The sequence below is a fragment of the Loxodonta africana genome, chromosome 4 (genome assembly GCF_030014295.1).
Source record: "Loxodonta africana isolate mLoxAfr1 chromosome 4, mLoxAfr1.hap2, whole genome shotgun sequence".
In the NCBI taxonomy this organism is placed as follows: Eukaryota; Metazoa; Chordata; class Mammalia; order Proboscidea; family Elephantidae; genus Loxodonta; species Loxodonta africana.
Genome location: NC_087345.1, coordinates 20,347,713 through 20,368,123, shown reverse-complemented (window position 1 = coordinate 20,368,123; position 20,411 = coordinate 20,347,713). Strand labels below are relative to the sequence as shown.

The 20,411-nt window shown below is 45.2% G+C and overlaps 1 protein-coding gene across 2 annotated transcripts in view; it reads right to left on the bottom strand.

Annotated features, from left to right (window-relative positions):
* The window catches only part of LARGE1 (LARGE xylosyl- and glucuronyltransferase 1), a 693,833-nt gene that overhangs the window by 480,768 nt on the left and 192,654 nt on the right, over window positions 1-20,411 (bottom strand). The window contains exon 2 of one of the 2 annotated variants that reach the window (XM_023539269.2): window positions 18,218-18,365. The exons of the other annotated variant lie outside the window; for it this stretch is intronic. The gene's annotated coding sequence lies outside the window, so the exon portion shown is untranslated. The remainder of the gene's footprint in view (window positions 1-18,217; window positions 18,366-20,411) is intronic. 2 annotated transcript variants of the gene reach the window in all.

Below are 20,411 nucleotides of genomic sequence, written 5' to 3'. Positions count from 1 at the left end.
AGAAGGAGCATGTTGTCTCATTAGGAGGAGAGCAACTAAGTATACATAAATTTTTGTATGAGAGACTGACTTGATTTGTAAACTTTCACTTAAAGCACAATAAAAATTAAAAAAAAAAAAAAAGGGACCCATAAGCTCAGGGGTATTTGGAAGGGCAACAGAAGGCATCCAGTATCCAGTGCAAAGGCCCTGAGGCAGGTGTATGCTTGACAAGCAGCAAGCAGGAAGCGGTAGTGTTCCTGCAGCAGAGTGAACAAGGAGCAGGCAGAGAATATGAGAACTCCCTGCTAAATCTCCCATGAGGGTTGTCTCATTCACCACCGTGAGCCTAGTGCTTAGCATAGTACCTGACTCAGGGTAGTGCACAAGCACACCTGTTCCCCAAAGGATAAAGAGACGAGTGGGCAAGTGAGTGTTGGAAGACTAAGTACATCAATCTTCTGCAAACAGAGACAAAATAATGTGACTGAAGGTTTAAAAACTACCCTGGAACATCTGTATTCCAATGACTGCAGTCAAAGTGCTCATCCTCAGAGGCCATCACCTGCTCTCATGTTGCTGTCCCTGATAACAGTCACCTCACTTTCCCCAGGTCCCTCAGTGCCTTTGCATATGCTTTTCTCTGCGCTTGGTGCAGCATCCAATCCCTCACCTGTAGCCAGGTGAAAGCAGGACATGTAGTAAAGACTCTGTCATCTCCTGTGATAAGGCTTTCCTCACCACCACCAACTTTGGGATCTGGGTGTCCCTTCCTATGCTACCTCAGCCCCCTGTGCTAACTTCCATCATATGCCTCATATTTTCATACTTGAATTCTGCTTTACTCACCTTCTCCCCCAGGAGACTGTAAGCCCCTTCAGCGCAGGAACCGTTTGCTATTACCTTGGCATCCCGAGTTCTTAGCTGAGTTCATGGCACAAATTTGGTACTCAGAGTTTAGTAGAATGACTAAATGAATGAATAGATAATGCCACCCAGCATTAGCTGGCAGACCCGAGTCATTTAATTTCAGGTCTAGGGCTCTTTAAGGTAATTCTTCTATTTTTAATACAGTCCACATTCCAAGGGTGACACTCCTGCAGGATTACAGAACTGTGATGAACGGCTTACAACCTGCAACACACTCAGCAGCTCAAAATGACAACATTAATTTAATGAACTTAAACACTGGTGAACTTTCTAACACATCCAAAGTTATTTACACTGAGAAATGTCTAAAGATTGCTTGCCAAAGAGAGACTCAAATAGAAATGACACATATATCTTTTAAATGTTAATCTGCATTTTAAACTTTGAGCTTTGATTCAAAGAGCTTGGCTTTTCACTTTCGGAATTGGGTAATCAGGAGAGACTGCACAATTCTATCACCATCCAACCATCCATCCACCTGTCCAACTGTCCATCATCCATCCATCCAACCATCTAACCAGCCATCCACCTGTCCACCATCCATCCGTTCATCCACATACCTGTCTACCCATCCATCCTTCCTATCTGACAGGCACACTACTAGTCTTTAAGAATGTAATGTGATAAACCTCACAAGTACCGACAAACAGAAATAAACACAATGAGTGACAGTTAATGTTATGTGCCCTTTAGCTAGGCTGTGATTCTCAGTATTATGTACTTATCCTCCATTTCATGATCTGATATAGGGGAGTTGCCTTGGAGATGTGGTCTGAATCCAATATACATGGATGTTCTGGCAAAGCTCGCTCTATCTCTCTCTCGATCATTCATCTGACTGGTCATCATCTGACCTCCAGTTCTTGGGATGTGAGCTAGCAGCCTGCCGCCCGACCTGTAGATTCTGGGATTTGCCAGTCCCTGCAACCACGTGAGTCAGGAAAAGCCTCCAACCTGACACCTCATCCATAGACTCGGGACTTGCTAGCCTCTACAACTGTATGAGCCATTTCCTTGAAATAAATATTTATATATATATATATATTTTTATATATATTTATATATATATATATATATTTATACATATGCTTCACTGATTTTGCTCCTCTAGAGAACCCAGCCTAAAACATTACGTGATATGTTAAGTATGATAATAAAATGTCAAAGGCTGGAGACACAGAAGAAGTGAATGGTTTAGTGGAGAGAAGGGCCACAGTATTCAAGGAGACGATTGAAGCTGGATCTTGAAAGATGAATATGAGCTCGCCGAGAGGATGGTGGCAACAGCACTGACGAGGTCAAGGAACGGGGTATGGAAGCCCATGTGACTGGGTGCACGCTGCAGAAGACAGGAGCAGGCCACCAGAGGTCCTGGCACTGGATGTCATCCTGTTGCTGATGAGAAACCCCTGAACGGTTTCGAGGGAGGAACTAAGACAACAGTATTTGTGTTTAGAAAGGCTCTTTTGGCCATCTTAAGATATTGTCTATTTTGTTCTTTTGTTTGTTTTACCTCCAGAAGTAACATGTAAACCCCATATGACCTTCACGTTTGAATGACAGGAAATCTGGAGCTCACGCTTCTTTTTCTTCATAACCTTTGCTTTGTCTCTGGCACAGGACTGGTCTGTACATGAAGTGGCAGGCCATACAATGACCTTCTCCTACTTGGTTTAGACTGGGAGGCTGGGTGGTCACACCCCTTTCAAAGTCAGGGACACAGGCAGAAGAAAACATCTTCTATGCTTTCTTTGGCTGCCACATGAACCTTCACATCAGTCTCTTATACATATACAATATCAAAGCCAGAAGAACCATGAAGGCCCTCCAAACTATCCCCCTGGGTGCTTGAGGATATCTCGAAGAACACTCCAGGTGGGGGGGGGGTTCAAGAGAAAGAGTAGATGGGGGAAGATACAAGCCCCTTGGACCAGCTCCACCTTAAGCAGCTCCATTTTTGTCATCTTTCATAACTGCTTTATTGAGATGTAATTCATATACCGTAAGATTCATCTTTTTCAAGTGTATAAATCAGTGATTTCTGGTATACTTAAAGAGTTATGGAGCTAATACCACTATCTGATTCCAAGACATTTTAATCATGTCAAAAAGAAACCCCACATCCACTGGCAGTCACTCTCCACTCTCTCGTCCTCAGCCCTTGGTAACCACTAACCTGCTTTCTGAGTCTCTGGATTTGCCTATTCTGAACTTTCATATAAATGGAATCATACAATATGGAACCTTTTGTGTCTGGCGTCTTTCACTCTGCATAATATTTTCAGGGTTCATTCATGTTGTACCATATATCAACACTTCATTCCTTTATATCTGAATAAATATTCTATTGTATGGATACACCACATTTTATTTACCCATTTGGTTAGTTTCCACTATTTGGTTATTGTGGCCCAATTAATTACTTTTGTGTGTGCCCTTTCTAGCCATGACTTTGTAACTCCCACCCAAGTGACTGTATGATAGGATAATTGTGGTCTACCACGGGGATTGGTCAGTTTTGCCTTAAAAGAGAGCCAATTCCAGAAGAGACAGGAATCTACCACCACCAACGAAGGGGAGGCTCAGCAGCAGAAACCCGGCACAGGGGATGGTGCAGTGAGCTTCCCAGCCCACAGAGAGAGAAAGGTGAGTGCCTTTGGGCAGAAACTGAGGGCCAAGGAGAGACGTGCTTGTGAGCACAGCTGGGAGAGGCTATCCTGATAGAAGAACTGTATCCTGAGTGTTCTCAAGCCTGCGTTGTAACTATTTCTTCCCTAATAAACTCCATAATTACTCTGAGAGAAACATGGAGGTCTGCCACAACACACTAGCCAATTCCTTAAGCGCTGTGCCGGTGTTGGAGGGACACACTCTACCACCTGACTCCAGAAGCGCACCTCAAGAGATCAGTGGGCAGCAGGATTACTACCTTGTGTTCATCACCTGCTCCCTGAAGAAAGTGTCAAGGACTAGTTGCAGCAGTCAGCTAAGCAAAAACCTCAGAGGAAAGCCCTGAAGACCAGGCGGATGCTGACTCAGCAGGAAATCAGGAATATCCATGTGAAACACCACCTAGACCCCCTATCTGCAGGCTACTTTTATAATGGAACTCAGTTTGTCAACTTCTTTGGTGACAAGGCCGATTTTCACCCACTCACAGACCAGTTCGTGAATGACTACATGGAAGATGCCAACAGGGAACCTGAGAAGTATAACCTCGAGCTGGAGCAGCAGGAGTATCATGACCTCTATGAGCAAAAGCCCTAGGCTCCTATGTCCTGCAGAATGTCTGTCCTGGAGACAGATGAAACGGGGCGTCTTAATCTCAGCTCTCCTGGAAAAGACTGCCTTTGTTCTCCTTGGCCTATGTGTGCTGGCCTGAGTGCGCTATACTTTAGTTCTCTATACGACGCTGAAGAGCATCACTTGGACTACTGGAGGATGGGGGAAGGGATCCTTTTCGAAGGTGAGCAGACAGGGACTACCCTGTATATGGAGCTGGCAGTCCAAAACCACTGGGTCCCTGATAATAGTATCTCCTCTGGGCTGCTGAGGCACTGTGTGAGGGTGGGAAGCATCATCTGGGTTCCACAGAGAATCTGCCGGGACTCAGAAGGGACATAGGAGGCCCAAATTATGCCCAGGCCTGGGGGACCAAGTCACCATAGGCCTCAGATCTCAGACACTGCACCAGGAAGGCCCTCATCCCCAGTCGAGTGCCTACCTCCTCTGCTTAGGCCCCTTCCGTTGAGCAGCTGGCCCTGGGCCCAGGCCTGGGGTGAGCAGGACAGCCCTGCCCCGCCCAGCCCACAGAGCCAGAAGCTTGAGTGAGATCAACTGTTTGTTCTAAAATGAGATTTCATTTATGGACTAAACTGAGGGGAAAGGCATGGAGCTTTCCAGAAATATGGTGCACACTTGACACACTCAGTCCCCGTTGATTGGTTCTTGAGCTCCTCCAGTTTCTCCAATTCAGGGACAAGAGCAGCCCAGCTGCTCAAGCCTCCCTGTGATGTTTGCCCCAGTGTGGAGGTAGAGCATCCTGGTAAGTCTTAGGCCCAGGAGTCTGATCCCTTGTGCGGGTCCTTGAAAGGGGTTCAGTCTCCAGCATCCAGCCCTTCCATCAGCCTTGCCAGGGGAGGCCTGGTTTCCAGACACCTCCCCCAAGCTGTTTTTACAATTATTGTGAATAATGATGCTATGAACAACTTATGTACCAGTTTCTGTGTGGACATATGTTTCATTTCTCTCGCTTCTATACCTAGAGGTAGAATTGCTGGGCCATCTGGCTGCAACGGTGGGCTCAAGCATAACAATGGTTGTGAGGCTGGTGCAGGACCCGGCAGTGTTTCGTTCTGTTGTACACAGGGTCGGTATGAGTCGGAACCGACTCGACAGCACCTAACAACAAGCTTACTCTATGCTTAACTTTTTGAGAAACTGCCAGACTATTTGCCAAAGTGCCGGCCCCATTTTATACTCCCACAGCAATGTATGAAGATTCCAATTTCTCCACATCCTCACCAACACTTATTTTCTATCTTTTTTTTATTATATCCATCCTAGTAGGGGCGAAAGGAGCCTTGGTGGTACAATGGTTAAACACTTGGCTGCTAACCAAAAGGTCTGTGGTTAGAACCCACCAACTACTCTGCGAGAGAAAAGCCTTGGTGATCTGCTCCAATAAAGATCACAGCCTAGGAAACCCTATGAGGCAGTCCTATTCTGTCCTACAGAGTCAATACGAGTCAGAATCTACTTGAGGGCACACAACAACAGTAGGAGGTGAAGTGGGATCCCATTGTGGTTTTGATTTGCATTTCCCTAAATCACTCATGGAGGTTGAGCATCTGTTCTTGTGTGTATTGGCCATTTGTAGATCTTCTTTGGAGAAATGTCTATTCAAATCCTTTGCCATTTTTTAACTGGATTATATGTCTTTGTTATATTATGAGTTCTTTGAGAATTCTGGATGTAAGCCTCTTATTAGATATATGATTTCCAAATAGTATCTCCCATTTTGTGGGTTGTTTTTTGACTTTCTTATTGGTGTCATTTAGAGCACAAAACACACAGACATGCACACACACACACATTTTACTCTCTTTCTGCTTCTGTAAGGGGCACCTCTTCCAACACTGCTGGATGGGGTTTTTCTCAAGACTAAGGAGCCTGTAGCTGCTAAACATTATGCCTGCACTGTCCTGTAGGTAGACTCAGGAGAAGAGTGACTTCTCTGCTTGTTATAGAAATGTTGCTCTGTGTACCTAAGCATTCTAGCTTGGCTAGGTGAACTACATAAGAAACATTTGGCCTACCTTAAGAGCAAAAGGGGACATTTGCAATAAAAAAAAATTCTTGGAACTGATACTTGGGCTCAGGAGTTGGAACCCTTGGGCTCAAAATCTAACTCAACCACTTACCAGTTGGGTGACCCTGGGCAAGTTATACTTCTCTGCATTTGGGTTTCTTCCTCTGACAAATGGGATAACACCTACTTTGGGATGTTGTTGAGAGGATTCAATGGGCTAGCACACACAAAGCCTGGCACGCTAAGGTGACCTCTTACTGTACTCACTATACTTTTGCTCTCTGTAAGGCACCGTACCTGAGCAGGAGATGGGAGATGGCCACAAAGCTGACCCAGCTCCTAAGGAGCACACACTCTTACCAGCAGAAACGCACACAACTCCCTAAAAGGCAAGGCATCTGCCCCATCAGCCAACAAGGACATACTGAGCGCCCATCTGTGCAAGGCACTGTCCCTTAAAAGCGGTGACAACTATAAGAACGAAAGGCAGTGAGCTCAGGAAGGCTGCCAGGTGCAAGGGGAACTTGGCTTGAGCCTTGACAGTGGAAAAACAGAGAGTGGAGGAAAAATACGACATAAAAGTATCCGCCATGTCAGAGAAGAAGTGAGCAGGCTGACACAGCTAGAGCCCAGGGAGACAGGTCATGTAAAGGGAGATTCTGAAGGCCTTTGTCAGAATTCGTATTTGCAGACCGTAGCCCAAAGAGCCGGTAAACCACATGTGGAACAACCATGTACAAGCTTGCCTTGCACTGACTGATATGTCATATCACATACTCTGTGCCTTTGAGACCACCTACCAAAAAATAAAAATGTTGCCAATTAAAACAAAATCAGTATTAATAAGATTCGGTGTGAGGGTATGACCCAGCGTGGAGAGGTAGAGATGAGGTGCTTTTATTCCTCACAATAAATACTTGTATTTCAGGTAACTGAGTTTGGGTCTTAGCACTAATGTAATTTTCTGCTAATTTAATGTCTTAGGAATTCCTGGGAGTAGAAGATTGCTGGTGGAATATACATATATATAAACGGAGCCCACTCTTGGAAAAAGAAGAATTGTGCCAACCCAGGTGTGCTCAAAGGCTGAAAAAGGCAGATACACAGGGCAGAGAGAGTTAAGGAGCTCCTCCTCCAAGGTGGTCGGGGGATGAAAGAGGCTTGCTGAGCAGTGGTTATTTGAGGTTCCTCATTTTAAAAGCAAAATCATCAGGTCTGCCTGCGTTGGGCAACTGGTAAGCCAGCAGGGCCCTCAGGGGCTACAGATGACTCCCCGCAGGAGGAAAGGTACATGGGGAAGAGGGGCCCGTGTCCTTCTTGTCAGTCTGCTTCCAAAAGGTGGGTGGAAGTATCCCTCTGCCTCCAGCTGGGGTGCAGGTAAGACAGCATGCTTCTCCTTCCCCTGGACCAGGCCCAGTTCATGCCTGCTGTCCTGGTGTAATTATGAATTACACCTCCTTTCATTCTCAAAAGTGTTCCAGTCTGGGCAATAAATTACAGGTCACTCTAGGTACAAGGCGCAGAGCGCTACAGAGGGAGTCAGGAAATCTAGAGCAGAATGAAGTTCCCTCCCAGCTACCCATGCAACCCTGCAAAGGTATGTAACCTCTCAGGCCTCAGTTTCCTCATCTGAAAAATGCAAGAGCAACGCACATCTGGCAAGTTTACTTGTGAGGATTAAATGAGATAAAATGTGTAATTTACAGTGTCGGCCCAGAGCCTGGCACATAATAGAAACCCAATGGACAAGAAGCTATTATTGATGACTGGTTCCCTCTTGCAAGACCAGTCTTGGGGGAACTACCTTCTTTCCATTCCTAATTCTCTGACTAATCATCCAGGCCTCCCTGCCTCCTGCCCTGGCCCTGGGCATCCAACATCCTTGGCTCACAACTAATCACAGAAACATAGCATGAAAAAGGCAGGCAGGTCCCGGCACACTTCTCCGAGGGATTCATAAACCCAAAGCTTCCAGTTTCCGGCTGCAGTCCTGCCCTGTCGACAGAACATTTTCTCCTTTCCTCCATCTGCTGACAGTGATCTTCAGTTACAGCCTGCAATGCTTGCTAGGATGCTGGGATGTGAGGAGGCGAAGGGAGGGAATCAGAGAAGGGAACCAACCGAAAGGCATCAGTACATGCAGGACTGCATCCCACAGACGCTGCTGCAGTTGAGCTCCACGCGGAGAGCAGGGGGGAGCAGAGCAGAAAAACTGAGGCTCCTCCCTGGGCCTGATGAAGATTGATATCTTCCCCTTGATGAGGTGAGGCGGCTTAATCGCTGCCATTAATACAGAATTACTGAGGGCCAAAGAGGGGGCGTGGAGAGAGTGGGGGAGGGAATGAGAGTGCCTCGTGTTTATGGAAGCAGAAAGGGACACCTCAGATTTATGAAGACAGAGTCTGTCTCTGCAGTCACCCTGCGAGACGCCAAAGCTAACACAGAAACCCGTTAGCAGAGACAGTGCGCGCGTGACACCGTGCAGCGCTTCACACTTCCTCTGCCGCTTTCCCTACAAAGACTATTTGACTGATTTGGTTAAGCTCTAAGACTACACCAGGGATCATTCCATAATCTCAGCAGACAGACTCTGCCCATGAACTCTTTGGGATCTCAAGATCCCAACCAACAACAGAGCTGAGGGGCTATCTTCCGACCCCTCCCTCCCTGGCCTATTCCTTCAATTCTCAGCCCAAGACGCACCTTCTTTGTGAAACTTTCCTTGACTTCCCAGATAGTTATATGTCTCTCCTTTGGGATTCCCAAAGTACTTTTATTACTATTAATCTATTATTTATTTACTATTACTACTCCTTTTATTATTCTCATATACTTTTATTACAGAAGACATTTTTGACTACAACTGTGACTTAGTGAGTCCTTCCCAAAAAAAGAGATCGACACTCTAGGCTTAAATTCAAAGCTTCCTCCCACCCTGTAACCTCCCTTATCCAAAAACAGTGCTTCTGTTACTTTATCTCCTGGTTTCCCAAAAGCACCACCATCTTCAGGGAATGATCACATGGAAAGAAGTCATCATGGCCAAAGACCAACAAGAAAACACTCTTGCTGGGGCTATCTGTGTCTTTCTTAGACTCTAGCCCTGTATCAAACATAAGTTGTTAAAAAAGTACTATCGAAATCAGTTCCGACTCATAGTGACCCACGTACAACTGAACAAAACACTGCCAGGTCCCATTACCATCCTCACAATCACAGTTTTAGCCATTGTTGCAGCCACTGTATCAATCAATCTCAATAAGGGTCTTCCTCTTTTTCGCTGACCTTCTATGTGTACCAAACATACAGTGGGTGCTTAATAAATAACTGTTCAATGATCTAATAGGCAAAAAGGGGAGTGGAGAATGAATGGAGGTGACACGAAACAGCCAGCCACCCTGAAGAAACCTCAGCAACCAAGAAGAGATGAGCAAAAGTATCTGTGGGAATCATAAAGCCCTGCAGAACAGGTCTCACGTGTGGCTAAGCATCAGGCCCTTCTCAAAACTACATCATAAAAAATAAAGGCAAAGCAGACAAGGGTACTCCCCCACTCTACTAATCTCACGAACTCAAGCTCTGCCTGAATTTTCATTCAAATACGAGATTCCCCGTTCCCCAAATCCCACACCATCTGACATTTGGGCTTAAGTTTTGAAAAATGTAGGACAGACACAGGGGAATCCCAGAAGGGGCTTACCCCCATGTTTCATAGGATGAATTGGAGCCATTTCATCAAGGAGATGATAAATTTCACATGTGAAGGGGACTAGTTTGGGACTCCTACAAGAAGAGAAGCCATCATCAAAATGTCTCTGCTGAACTTATCTCTGCTGTGTATATAGCCAGCACTTTGGAACACAGTACTCAGGTAAGTGTACTATGGCATTATAGTACTGTATATTACAGTACAGTACTGTACATTACAGTACTACAGCATTACAATACTGTACATTACATAACAGTACAGTACTATAGCATTACAGTACATTATAGTACAATACTACAGCATTACAGTACTGTACATTACAGTACAGTACAGCATTACAAGTCTTTGCCCTGACTTTAATTAGTCTTTTAATTTTGATAATAGTGCATCCATACTAAAAAAAAAAAACAAAACAAGATTATTGCTGTATCATGCATATAGCATGACTTCCTTAACTAGGTTGAAAAATACAAATTTAAAAAATGGCTGAAATAAGAGCACCACTTCTTCTACAGAATTTGCACCTACTATGTGTGATTTTTTTTTTATGTGTGAAGCAAGGAGCCCTGGTGGCACAGTGGTTAAGAGGTCAGGTTGCTAACCAAAACATTAGCAGTTTGAATCCATCAGCTGTTCCTTGGAAACCCTATGCGGCAGTTCTACTCTGTCTTATGGATCGCTATGAGTTAGAATCGACCAGACAGCAATGGGTGGATGTGTGACGCAATGTATTATACTGGACAAATCTGCTACACAAGACCTCTTTAAAGTTTTAAAAAGGAAAGCTGTCACTTCAGTGACTAAGGTGCACCTGACCCAAACCATGGCCTTTTCAATAGGCTCATAACCATGCAAAAGCAGGACAATGAAAAAGACCGAACGACTGAAGCATTTGAACTGTGGCGTTGGCGAAGAACACTGAACATGCTGTGGGCTGCCAGAAGAATGAACAAATCAGTTTTAGAAGAAATACAACCAGAATGTTGCTTAGAAGTGAAGACGGCCATACTCTGCCTCGCTCACTTTGGACATATCATCAGTAAAGACCAATTGCTAGAAAAGGACACTGTGGTTGGTAAAGTCAGTGAAAACAAGGAAAACCCTCAACGAGATGGACTCCAACTAAACAAATGATCATGGAGACGGCACAGGACCAGGCAACATTCTGTTCTGTTATCCGTAAGGTTGGTGTGAGTCAGAGCTGACTCCAAGGCAGCGAACAACAACAAACGTGCATATGGAGCACAGTAGGGGATTTAAAGAAATCCGAAAGCCAGAACCTTCAAGGGGCTTACAAGTTAACAGGAATAAAAACACCTACAGAAAAACCAGTGACTGAAACATCAAATACTAGTCCCCTGGAGTTACCTGCAAACATCTTTAGTGGAATGGAGACTTTCAAAAATGCAAAAGTGTAATTGAGCCAAGTTCAGGAACGCTGAACCTGCAATTACACCCAGCCTGCTGGGTCTGGAGCCCCGAAGGCAGCACACCACTGGCCAAGGCCCAGGACCACAGTTTCTGACTAAGCACCAGGTAGAGGAAGGTGACGAGGGATGCTGAGGTAGCACCAGAGCACCTGAGCTGCAGCTAAAAGGAATAAGGAGAAGCTATAAAAAAAAAAAAAAAATTTTTTTTATGGCCCTGCTACAACCTTACAAAAAAATCCAACGCTTGAGCGCTCTAAGTATGTAAATAGGAACTACTGACATATCCATCTTACAGGTGAGAAAACTGAGGCATCAGGAGGTTAAATACCCTACACAAGCACAGCTGGTTTGGGGAAAAAATCCAGCGCTCCATTCCAAAGCTCAAGGACAGAAGGGGCATGAAAGTTAGGAGGAGAACCTCGGCCTGATTTCACATGGCCCCTCCAAAAGGAGACTTGTCCAGCATTTTAGCACTCAGAGTAGAAAGATGAAGAACTGATTTGTGGCTGAGAGTCCCCGCAAAAGAGGCTTCAGCTCTGCAGAAACCTCACTATTAACCCTCTGTCATGGATTGAATGGTATCCCCATAAATATATGTCAACTTGGCTAGGCCATGATTGCCAGTATTGAGTCACTGTCCTCCATTTTGTGAGGTGATATAATTATCCTATATGTTGTAAATCCTAACCTCTATGATGTTACTGGAAACCCTGGTGGCATAGTGGCTAAGTGCTATGGCTGCTAACCAAAAGGTCGGCAGTTCAAATCCACCAGGCACTCCTTGGAAACTCTACGGGGCAGTTCTACTCTGTCCTATAGGGTCGCTATGAGTCGGAATCGACTCGACGGCAGTGGGTTGGGTATGATGTTACTGGAGCCCTGGTGATGAAGTGGTTAAGAGCTATGGCTGCTAATCAAAAAAGTCTGCAATTCGAACCCACCAGCCGCTCCTTGGAAACCCTATGGGGCAGTTCTACTCTGTCCTATAAAAAAAAAATATATATATATAGGGTTGCTATAAGTCCAAATCTACTCATTGGCAACAGGTTTGGTTTGGTTTTATAACGTTAGTGAGGCAGGATTAGAGGCAGTTATATTAATGAGGCAAGACAGAATCTACAGGATTAGGTTGTCTCTTGAGTCAGTATCTTTTGAGACGTAAAACAGAGAAGTGAGCAGACAGAGACAGGAACCTCCTACCACCAAGAAATAAGAGCTAAGAGTGGACTCTGGCTTCCTAGCTCACCTCACTGTTGGGTGTCACTGTTTCAAGGGTCCCAACACCCCGTGTGAGCATGTTGGGGTGCTCACTGTCAGATCGTTGTTTTGCTATCAACATATCTCATCTATTTATTCCCTAGCCCAGCACCTGGTTTTCTTCCAGCCTCCACACTAGGCTCAGGGCAAAATCTAGGTGTCATTGGTGATTCCCTACCTCTCACTTTCACAACCCAAATATCACCAAGACCAGGAGGCTCCACCTCCAAAACCTATCTTCAGATAGCCACTTCTCTCACCTCCACAGCCACCATCTCAGCTCAGGTCATCATCGCCACTCTCCTGGATTAATATATTAGCCACCTAGCTGGTGGCTTAGCCTAAACTCCAGTCCCCCTTAGATCATTCTCTACACAGAAGCCAGATGGGTCATTTTGAAATGTAAATCCAGTGCACTAGCTTAATAATGGCCCCCCACCCAAAGGTGTCCTAGTCCTAATCCCAGAACCTATGAATATGCTATCTTAAGGGACTCTTGGTGATATGATCAAATTAAGATTTTGAGATGGGGAGATTATCCTAGATTATTCGGGTGGGTCCAATGTAATCCTAAGGGTCCTTATAAAGGGAGGCAATAAAGTCAGAGAAAAGATGTAACGATGAAGTCAGAGGTTGGAGTGACATGGCTGCTGGCTTTAAAGTGGAGCAAGGGGCCATGAGCCAAACAATGAAGGTGGCCTCTAGAAGCTGGAAAAGACAAGGAAACAGATTCTCCCCTAGAGCCTCTACAAGCAGCAAGCCCTGTCAACACCTTGGCTTCAACCCTGGTTTTGGACCTCTAGTCTCCAAAACTATAAGAGAAAAAATTCATGTTGTTTTAAGCCACTAAATTTATGGTAATTTGCTGCAGTAGCCAAAGAAAACTAACATGCCCAGCCATGCTGTCACACTAGCCCAAGTTTTCAATGTCTTCTCACTATTTTTAAAAGGAATTCAAACTCCTTTCTGTGGCCTGTCCATGTGGCATCTGCCTAAGTCCCAACTCCATCTCTGACCACTTGTCCTCTTGCTCACTTCCCGCCTGACACACTGGCCTCCATTAGCTTTTTGCAAGCATAGACAAGTTTTTCCAACCTCTGGGTCTTTACCCTCTTTTCTTTGCCTACAGTGCCCCACCACCAGCTGGCTCATAATTATGCAACAGATCTCAGCTGACTGTCACCTCATCAAAGTCCTTCCCTGGCCACTTTATCCAAAATGGCATGCCTAGTTGCTCTTAGTACAGTGTCATTATCTTGTTTATTTATAAACTTGCTTACTTTTCTATTTCCCCAGCAGACTAAAAGCTCTATGAGGACTGGAGTGTCTTCAGAGGACCTAAAAGTATGCCCAGAACATAGTACCAAAACCAGTTTCTGTTAAGTTGATCCCAACTCATGGTGACACCATGTGTGTCAGAGTAGAACTGTGCCCCACTGGGTTTCAATGGCTGATTTTTCAAAAGTATGTTGCTAGGCCTTTCTTTCGAGGTACTTCTGGGTGGACTCAAAACTCCACCCTTTCAGTTAGCAGCCGAGCACACTAATCATTTGAACCACCCAGGGTATCCTGGGACACAATAGGTCCCTGATTTTTCCTGAATAAGTGAATGAGGGAGGATCATTAACAAGACTGCAGACTGTGGTTCTAAATGCCTGGCCCAGGCATGAAGGCTACAGATTACACTGGAAGGACACGCCAGTGATTCTAGGAAAGGAGGAAGATTCCAGGAAAGGATACAGGGAAGGCACTGTGGCTTTTAGCTGGGCCTTGAAGGGTGGGAAAAAGCTGGGAGAGAGAGGATGTGAGCTCAGGTTCAGAACTGCTCTCCAGGACAACAGAGTAGACAGTGAACTCAGACATCCTTCTCTGGGGCTGAGTGCCTCTACCTTCTTCCCTGAAGACTTCAGCTAGATTCAGAGGCAGGAAGCATTTCATCTTTCTAATGTCCATAGACTTGCTTACTCTATTTCATCTCAACATAAAGAAAACAAAAATCCTCACAACTGGACCAATACGCAACATTATAATACACAGAGAAAAGACTGAAGTTGCCAAGGATTTCATTTTACTTGCATCCACAATTAACACTCATGGAAGCAAGCAGCAGTCAAGAAATCAAAAGACGCATTTGCACTGGGCAAATATGCTGCAAAAGATCTCTTTAAGGTGTTAAAAAGCAAAGATGTCACTTTAAGACTAAGGTGCCCCTGACCCAAGCAATGGTGCTTTCAATTGCCTCATATGCATGTGAAAGCTGGGTGATAAATAAGGAAGACCAAAGGAGAACTGATGCCTTGAATTATGGTGTTAGGGAAGAACACTGAATACACCATGGACTGCCAAAAGAATGAACAAATTTGTCTTGGAAGAAGTACAATCAGAGTGCTCCTCAGAAGAGAGGATGGCAAGACTATGTCTCACATACTTTGGAAATGTTATCAGGAGGGATCAGTCCCTGGAGAAGGACATCACGCTTGGTAGAGTGACAGCAAAAAAGAGGAAGACCCTCGATGACATGGATTGATACAGTGGCTCCAACAATGGGCTCAAGCATAACAACTATTATGAGGATGGAGCAGGACCGGACAGTGTTTGTACATAGGGTCGCTGAGTTGAAACTGACTTGACGGCCGTCTATCTTAGATCCATGCATTGACCAAAACAGTTTCTTTTTTCCATTTTCCATATTTCCAGAAAATAGGGAAACACTAGAAAATTATGAGCTGGTAACGAAATTCTAGGAGCCTGGATGTTACTAGCAGTTTGCAATCGGCTGCTAGTCCAAAGGTTGGCAGTTCGAACCCACCGAGTAGCATTGCAAAAGAAAGTCCTAACGAGCTGCTTCCATAAAGATTACCGCCAAGGAAACCCTATGAAACAGTTCTATTCTGTAACATACGGGGTTATCATGAGTCGGGGGCGAACCTGATGGCAGCTAACGACAACAACGGAATTCTGCCCTTTGTCAAGCCAGCTAATGTTTATGTACTTCAGAGTTTCCTTCTTCATGGACTAGTCCATTTGCCCTGGGCAACAACTCTTTGAGGTGGTCAGGGCAAGTGCCATCATCCCAATTGTACAGATTAGGAAAAGGAGTCCTGGACTTGCCATATGGCTAGTCAGTGATGAAATCCATTCTAGGACCAACAATATGAATGATTTGTACAAGATACTTAATTTCCCTGGGACTTACTTTTCTGTCTATGGGAAAGATAATGCTAACCCAGCCACACACACAGAGCTATTATAGAGATCCACTGAGAAAATAAGCACCATCACATACTACCCAAGTGACCCTGAGCAAGCCGATAAATCGCTCTCTCTTCCGGTTCCATGCTTTTCCCACTATGCCCTGCTGCTGGCATGCAATCCAGTTGAACTGCGTGCAAATTTGGCCTTCGCTTTGTATTTATTGAGCCACAACTGTGTGCCAAAACGAATTTTTTTTCATACTACCTTTCATTTGCAACTACAGATCTGAAGTTTATCTATAAATGATCTCATCAAAAACAAAAGTAATAAAACAAGGAGCAACAATTTACTGAGAGCCTAACAGATGTCAGTTACATCCATAAACCATCCCATTTAGATCTTTGAACCACTGTGCAAGGACGGTCTAATTGTTCCCATTTGTACATAGAAAAAAACGCAGATTCAAGTTATGAGGCATGACCATGGTCACACAGCTGGGAAGTGGCAGACAGGTTTCAAACTCCAAGCTTTCTGTCAACAAAGCCCATGCCCCTTCCGCTCCACCCTGTTGTCCTCACTCCCTGGAGGTGGGCACTCTCTCTGATAAAACTACACCAAACCAGTTGCCATCAAGTTGATTCCAACTCATGATGACCCCATGCAGGTCAGAGCAGAACTGTGCTCCATGGGATTTTCAATGACTGGTCTTTTGGAAGTAGATCCTCAGGCCTTTCTTCCAAGGCACCTCTGGGTGGATTTAGACCACCAACCTTTGTTAGTAGTGGGGTGCTTAACATTTGCCCCAACCAGAGAGTCCCCCTTTCTAACAGGTGATGATAGTGCTTGGTGCACGTGTGATGCCTTCCAATTCCCCTTTCACTCCAGGCTGTTCCATTTGTTTTCCCAAGCGACCAAATGTTCTCTCCTGGGTCCCCAAACCACTCCTACCGACTTTTCATGACTTAGTTCATGGGTGACCTCCCCCATGATGCCCTTTTCTGAACTCTGCCCTACCTAGGTTCCCACTGTGTCTGGAGTCCTGTGTTCTCATAGCACCAGCAGCACGGTCTGACTTCTGTATTTCTACACCTTCTCTACCCCCCCAAAACCACCTTACTCATCCCTGGTCCCTAGTGACTGGCACAGTGCTCAGCACAGAGCAGGAAATATATACATGTTACTGATTATAATGGATGGGAAGGAGGGAAGAGGGATGGAGGGACACAAGAGCAATGTATACCATTGTTAAAGCAGGAGTTTTGAGCCAGACAAGCTAGGTCTGCCCCACACTGGCTCTGTGATCTTGGACAGGTTGCTGAACATCCTATGCTTTAGATACTTTACTCATAAAAAGAGAATGATGGTAGCAACTACTTAAGAGGTGTGTCCACCACAGATCTGTCGGTTTGCTGTACTGTGGTGGCTTGTGTGTTGCTATGATGCTTGAAGCTATGCCACTGGTATTTCAAATATCAGCACGGTCATCCACGCTAAACAGGCTTCAGCATAGCTTCCAGGTTAAGACAGAATAGGAAGAAAGGCCTGGCAATCTACTTCTGAAAATTAGCCAATGAGAACTTTCTGGATCATGACAGAACCTAATCTGACTTGCTTGCTTTGGACACATCATCAGGAGGAATCAATTGCTGGAGAAGAGCATCGTGTTTGGTGGAGCAGAAGGGGTGAGAGACGCCTGACGAGATGGATTGGCACAACAGATGCAGCAATGGACTCGAACGTGCTGGCGGTCATGAGGATGATTCAAGACCGGGCAACATTTCATTGTGTTATACGTAAGGTTGTCACGAGTCACAGTTGTCTTGACAGCAGCTATCTATCTACCTAATTTACCTATCTACCATCTATCTATCTATCTACCTGCCCATCTATGTATCTATCTAGAGGTGTGTTGTAAAAAGTGAACAGTGTTTAGAACAGTACACAGAGTAAATGGTCGGTTAAGTGTTACCTCGCATTATGGTACGCTAATGAAGGAAGGGGTTGCCTCAAAGCTTAAAGGAGCCCATGAATCTCACCCGGGAACAGATCAAATGAAGAGGTGAGGAAAAAATGCAATTCAAGGGTCTCTCTCTCATTAGTACCTCTCACTGAAGCATCTGGAAAGCAATGCAGGAATTATCTAGAGCAGAGGGAAGACCAAAAGGAAAAACAGGCTCCTTTCTACGCATCAGAGAGCCATCTGAGCAGGACTATCTATTAAGACAGAGACTTGTGTAAGCGAAATCGAAGAATTCTGTAAATATCTCCCTCTCAGAGATCCTTACTTGGCTAACCCTTCATGCCACTCACCTCTGAGTGTTTACCCAAAACATGAAATTAAGCCGTGGGTGAGGTGCTCGTCTCTACCCAGACCTGTCCCACTCCTGCTGCCTTGCAGCAGCTCACCTGTGGGTCCTGCCTCGCTGGGTGCTGAGAAGTGCCGAGTACGTTTCTGCACTGGTGATTTGAAGAGTTCAGGCACCGGAACTGCCCCAAATCACTGCGAGCAAGCCAGGCACGGCATTCTGAGAAGCATAAATCACAGGCATGGCTCCTGGAAGGGGAAGGCAAGGGCCCAGTTATCTCTCCTGCTCAGAACAGGCTGACCCTTATCTGTCCCTGGACGCTGAATCCAATCATCAACAGGAGCAGAAGCAACTGGCAGATAATCCGAGGAGCAAGCAAGGAAAATTCAGAGTTTGAAAAATAAGAAAGGTCAACAGGACAGAGCCCACTTTACCTGGAGACAAAGTTTCAAACCAGTACACTTTCCAAGTACATGTGAAGGGCACTGTGGCTCCCTGGTGGAATCTGTGCCTCCCATGTGGGAGACCTGGGTTTGATTCCCAGGCAATATGCCCCATGCACAGCCACCACCCATCTGTCAGTGGAGGACTCCATGTTGATACGACACTGAACAGGTTTCAGCAGAGCTTCCAGACTAAGACGGACTACAGAAAAAGGTCTGGCAATCCACTTCCAAAAATTAGCCAATAAAAACCACATGGATCAAAATGGTCTGATCCTCTACCAATCAAGCGAATGGCACAGTACCAGGCAGCATTTTGTTCTGCTGTGCATGGGGTCGCCATGAGTTGGGGACCAACTCGATGGCAGTTAACAACATCATCCATAACAGGGAAGAGACCAACTTTTCCCAGTTACCATGGAGAACCAAGCAGGAGGAAGTGGTCTACATAGAAAAGGGAAAAGGATCTAGAATCATGTCAATTCATGAAAGGAACCTTGGAGAGAGCACGGTTGACAGGACTGCCTGGGTTAAATCTTAGCGCTACCACTTTCCAGCTGTGGCAACTTGAGCAAATTACTGAGCTTCTGCAAACCTTGCTTTCCTCACCTGTAAAATGGGAATAAAATTAGTACCTGCCTGATAGGGCACTTATAATTCGTGGAATAAATGAGCTGACAGACGGAAAGGACTTGATGCTTGATGCATAATAAATGCTTAATATTATTTCTGACACTTTAATACTTACTGAGCAATTAACTGTATCCCAGGTATTATGTCAAAGACTAAGGATGCAGAGGTGACTAAGGAAAAGGCAAGACCTCACCATCTGAAGGGCATGGAAATCAGAGTAAATAAGAATGATAATAACTACTTGTTCAGCACTCCGGTGCCTGGCACCTTTCTGAGCAATTTACACCATTACTTTATGCAGTCTACACAACTCTGAAAAGGAGGCACTCATTCACACAAATGAGGTGCAATTCACCATGAGAAGTGATTAACAAAAGCATAAACAATACGTTGACTGGGGATAATAATACCCCCTCAAGAACTTGGTGAGGACTAAGATTTAAATGTCAAAGGAGATTACATATAGAGAAAGGCTGGAGTGGAAGGCACACAGCAGGCACTCAATTAGTGCTGCCATTACCATGTTGATTCTTATTATTAGATCCAAGGCCCTGTGCCCAGGAGGGGAAGAGGGAGAGCTGAAGCCAGCTACCCAGAGGCTTCACTTTATCCAGGCCACTGCTTCCCAAACCTGCCAGAACTCAAGAATCACCTAAGCCACTTGTTTAAAATACAGACACCTGGGCATCCCCTCAGAAGTATCTGATTTAGCAGGTCTGAGGCAGGACCCTGGAACCTGTATTTTTCATAAAAGCCCCGGGTGGGCTGGAGTCTATATTTTTAAGAAACGCCTCCGGTAATTATTATCATCTGGTAAATTCTGGATCCAGAGATCTAGGTGACCTCCTATGTGCAGAAAGAAGTAATACTCATTTCAGGTTCCTCAATCTTTGCCAAAGGCAAGTCTAGGCTCTCAGAAATAAGCTTCACAGGGAGGAGGCGGTGAGAACAGTGAAGGAGAAGCCAGAACACAGGGTAACAAGACCCACGCTCCAGGGCCTGCGTGACTGGACCTTGCCTACCAGTCCTGACTTCTCCACCACTCTCCCCACTTTCTCCTTGCCTTGCAAAGGCCCTGTTAGGAGTTAAATTGTGTCCAGCCAAAAAGCTATGTTGAACTCCTAATTCCTGATACCTGTGAAGGTGATCTTGTTTGCAAATAGGGTCTTTCAAGATGCTATCAATTAACATGAAGTCATGCTGCAGCAGAGTGGGTCC